This window comes from Lutra lutra, chromosome 1, assembly GCF_902655055.1.
Source record: "Lutra lutra chromosome 1, mLutLut1.2, whole genome shotgun sequence".
NCBI lineage: Eukaryota > Metazoa > Chordata > Mammalia > Carnivora > Mustelidae > Lutra > Lutra lutra.
The window spans coordinates 75,292,850-75,297,626 of NC_062278.1; the positions used below are offsets into that span (position 1 = coordinate 75,292,850).

At 35.7% G+C, this 4,777-nt stretch overlaps 1 non-coding gene and 1 pseudogene across 1 annotated transcript; both read right to left on the reverse strand.

The window, feature by feature from the left end:
• Positions 1–2,605: 2,605 nt before the first annotated feature.
• LOC125092900 (transmembrane protein 258-like) lies at positions 2,606–2,841 on the reverse strand (annotated as a pseudogene).
• A 268-nt stretch (positions 2,842–3,109) lies between these two features.
• Positions 3,110–3,219, reverse strand: LOC125089787 (U6 spliceosomal RNA). The gene has a single exon (XR_007124063.1). It is a non-coding gene; the product is annotated as a U6 spliceosomal RNA (small nuclear RNA).
• Positions 3,220–4,777: the final 1,558 nt, after the last annotated feature.

Here is a 4,777-nt window from a genome sequence, read left to right on the forward strand (position 1 = left end):
CATTGGGCATATAAAATAATGTTTGGTCTTCTCACCTTTATCTCATCTCTATTCCTACCTAATTTTCCCAAATCACATCTAATGGCAATGCAAACTCTAAGCATACAAACTTTACTGTCAAGACACTATGCTGTTCTTATTAAAATGTTGTTTAAAAAACATATCACTTAAGCAATAAATGATTGCCCCTGTATTATTCCATATCTTACATTTACAGAGCACATAAAATGGTTTTACTTAGCTCTTTTGTGATAATCCTAATATCCTAAAATATTAAAATGTGGAAATGCTCTTGAGAGAAATATTTGATACATTACTGCCTAGTTGAACATATTCTAATTGGAGATGCTGATATTCTTACTATATGTGTGCAATAACTTGCTAATTAGTTAAAAAACTGATTAATAGCATAGAATTAGATCAAACTACTGTCAAGAGACATTATTTCCTCCACAACTTTGAAAGTTACATTTCAAAAACTTTTACATAAAAATGAGCTTATGATTGAGGGGTTAAAGTACAATTTTCAAAAAAATTCAAAACATGACTCTCATATAAATATAAAATGAACACATATCAAAGATCTAATTAATTTATCAATTAACGAAGGAACCAGTAAGATGGAAAGACCAGTTCAAAGGAGATTTTGAGAAACAGAAACACTTAATGACAAAGACAGGCTCTCCTTGATCTAATTCTCATCAAGCTCCTCAAAACCTCGAAGCCTTGACCTTGGGCTTTAGTGCTCTTCCTTGTCACACCTGTATCACCAATAGCAGCAAGAATTTTGCCAAGTCAGTTTACCACCGTCAATATTTGATCACCCACAAAATCTGATCAAATCCCTTATCTCCCTACCCCTATAATACCTGATCGCCCTAGCCTGTCTGTAGCAGAAACCCTCCCATCCAGTAGTCTGGATACCTCCACAGTAATTTTCTATCCACCAATGCCCCCACCCTGCTCTTTGGCTATAAATCCTCTCTTTTGCATGTATTTAGAACTGAGCCCAATCTCTGTCTCCCCTACAGCAAAATGCCATTACACTAGTCCCTTGAATAAAATCGCCCTTACTATTCTTTAACAAGAGTCAGGATGATTTTTTAAAATAATAGTCAGTCAAAGGAATGCTGAAATGGATTTGCTAGGTACAAAACTATGTAATATCCTATAGAGAAATCAAATTATAACATTTGGCATCATCTTTTCTCCTAGCTAGAAACACACAAGGTAACATGTAAATGGAAAATAGTAAAAAAAATGATGAAGCAGGGGCACCTGGGTGGCTCAGTGGGTTAAGCCTCAGGTCATGATCTCAGGGTCCTGGGATGGAGTCCCACATCTGGCTCTCTACTCAGCAGGGAGCCTGTTCCTCCTTTCTCTCTCTCTCTCTCTCTCTCTCTGTCTGCCTCTCTGCCTACTTGTGATCTCTCTGTCAAATAAATAAATAAAATCTTTTAAAAAATGATGAAGCAATAAATAGTTAAATCAATACAGGTGTATTCTCCTTTAAAATTAAATTAAATTCTCAGACGGATCTGTTAAACAATGACATTGACAAGTTATTCAGTCATCTTCTGCTTTATTTACAAGTTTTGGATGCTTTTTCTTAACAAAAGATGTTAACTTTATGGAACATAAAGTTGAGCTAGATGAAGTTATTAGCAAACCTATATGCTACCCTCCAAAGCTTTCACTTATTGAAATCAAAATGAAGGTAAAACCCTACAGAAGCAGATCATAGTAAAATATCCATTGATATTTTATTAAAAATAAAGATATGACTTTCTATGGCTTAGGATTCCTTGTGCTTTTCTATTTCTCTGTCCCAAGTCAGAATGGGCAGTGTAAATGAAGGTCATGAGATTTTTCATCTTCTAAATAATTTTAATGAGTTCCTTTTATATATACTTTCATAGACAACTTAATTATCAGGGCATACAGACTTTTTTCCACCTATGCTGATGCTGCAACTTTCCTCACACATGGAAAACTAAATTTTTAAACAATTTATTTCAGTAAATGCAGACTTTAAAACTACCATTTGCTTCTAGGAAGAGTTTTAAGGTTCCTTCTAAAAACTGAGACTGTTCTTGAAAGTTTCCAAATATTTTCCCCTTCGGAGCCTTTTTGAACACTTTTTAACATTATAGGATAAATTAGTTTATAAATAACAGGATTGTTCCTCAAAAGGAAAGGTAATAAAATTCAGGAAAATGTAAATAACAGAACGTACAAAGGTGAAAAACAAGAAAACATATAGCTACAAGAATTACTTAACCATATGTCAAGAACAGAGATGGGTCCATTACATACCATAACAACTTGTCTTCATACCAATTCTACATCCTGTGGCTCCATGAAGCAAAAAAGAGTAAACCCAAGCTCACTGCTAAAATGTATGAGGATGTGAATTTCTATCCATCACTTTTCACTGCACCAGGCTGCCTTCCTAAGAAATGATATATTCTACATTTTTTCATGGTCACATATCTGCCTTTATCATGAGAAACGGGTAGAACACTTCCAACAATAGTAAATGAATTAATTTATGGAAGCAGGGATTCAGTGAAGCCCCCTGGATGGACCCCTTGAGAGTTCATTCCTAGATGCCAACCCAGAGCAGCAGGAAGAAGACTCCAAAGCCCAGAAAGAGGAGGCCACCAAGGAGATGAGGAGCTCTTTATAGACATCCCAAGTGCACTTGGTGGAGGTAACCTCATAAATGAAGAACCAAGAGGTAAAGAACATGCCAACGGCCAACAGCACCATGGTCACATGGGGGAAGACAGCCAGGTTCATTGGGCTGGTGGTATATCTCTTCATGGCCTCTAGCTCCATTTTGTCAGGCACAAGGTTATCCTCCACTCCACAACTGGAATAACACATCGGCAGGATATAGTCTACATTTTTATAGCTATAAATTATACTGTCACTAAAACAAAACATCCAGTCAGTTTATGAATATCATCCATTGATTCTCAAGGGTAATACCTTCTCTTCCTTGTTGATTCTGCACATAATTTCTTCATGAAAATAAAATGAAAATATGATACTCTATTCCATCAACATTAAAAAAGAAAACACCACAATTTTCCATATCTTTTTTAAAAAGATAGAATGCTTCACAAATTTGCATGTCATCCTTGTACAGGGGCTAAATTAATAATCTTCTCTCTAGTATTCAAATTTTAGTATATGTGCTATCGAAGCAAGCACCATGTCTTCTTTGATTTTTTTTACAAATACTTCATTAAAAATGTGAATGTAACAAAAATAACAAACTTAAAATACTCCCTTGCAAAAAAGGAAGCTCTTTGTTTCTTCCAAAATTTTGATGTCAAATCTAAAATGTTTTGCTTTCCCGCAAAAGCATGCTTTTTCTCAGTTTTCACCTGCTGTGAGAATTATTCCTACATTATAATTAGTTCAGATAAATGAATGGCAAGATTGCTCTTCAGATTTTACTTTTTAAAGCTCATTTACATGATGGTCTATGATGACATGGTTATTAACAGTTTTTGGGCAATTAATTAAGGTAGTTGGTAGAGTTGTTAGCACAAAATGAAACTAAGAGGTTGTTTTAGTAAATCCTTCTGCTCAGGAGACATGATAGTAGCCATTAATCCACACTAACTAAATGAATAGTGCTGTTCCTCCTCTCATTCTACTTTCTTTGGTAGGCACTATATTATTTAACAGATTTTTTTTTTTTTAATTCTAAAGTGTGACATTTTGGTATCCTTCAACTACTGTCACATCCTTCTTCCCTTTTCTCTCCAAGCTATGAAGCATTGCGTACGCACAGGCTATTTTCTCTTTCTCAAGGAGCTCTTTCTTTCATATCATTAGAGGCTCTATCAGAAAGAAGCGTATCACAATTAAAAACTCCAGTGATAGTTTATGAGAATAAAGACATGCCTTTCTGGGGCTTGGGATTTCTCCACTTCCTTATACATTCTCCTCCTCTTTTCCAGATATTCATCTAGGAATATCAGTTCTTACTTCCTGGGACTCAGCCTACAGCTGTTAGGTGGGACCTAGGCTAACGTTCTGCGTAATGTGTGTAAATGAAAGTGACATATGGACTTTCTGGCTGAGCCAGTAAAAGCCTGTGCTCTGTTTTCCACTCTGTCCCTTCCCCTTTCTGCCACAACAGTCCTGGAAAAGCCCTAAGCCTGCTGAGGTACCACAATGTGGACAGTTGTTCCAAAGTATTACCTAGACTCACAGAGGGCTTTGCTTTAGTGAGAAATAAATTTTGCTGCATTAAGCCACTAAAATTGTTTAACATGATAGCACAATTTAGTTTATGCACCTTGAAAATAACTTGAAACAAGAAATCCTGAAATTGACTGGTGCCTTCTTGGCTTATTTATTCAGGAGCTCCTTACTCGTTTATGTTTCTAATTCGCAACACTGTGCAGTGTGCCCTCAAAGACTTACCGCAAAATCAGATAAATGGCTACACATTTTTTTCAGCTCTATTGGGGACTAATTGACAACACTGTAAGATACTTGAAGCATGCACTTCAAATTTTAACCAAAATTTAGAGATAGCAAATTTAGAGTACGGGTAGACATATTATTTTAAAACCAGGCTACAGTTTTCCCCCGCTGTATCAATAGAACAGAGGGAAATTCTTTTAAAGAAAGAAGAGCTTTTATTTGAAAATCAACAACTTCATGGGCCTTTTTTTGTTTTGTTTTGTTTTGTTTTGTTTTGTTTTTGTTTTAATGAAAGGCAGGTTCCCACCCCCCAGACCCTCTCTGATAC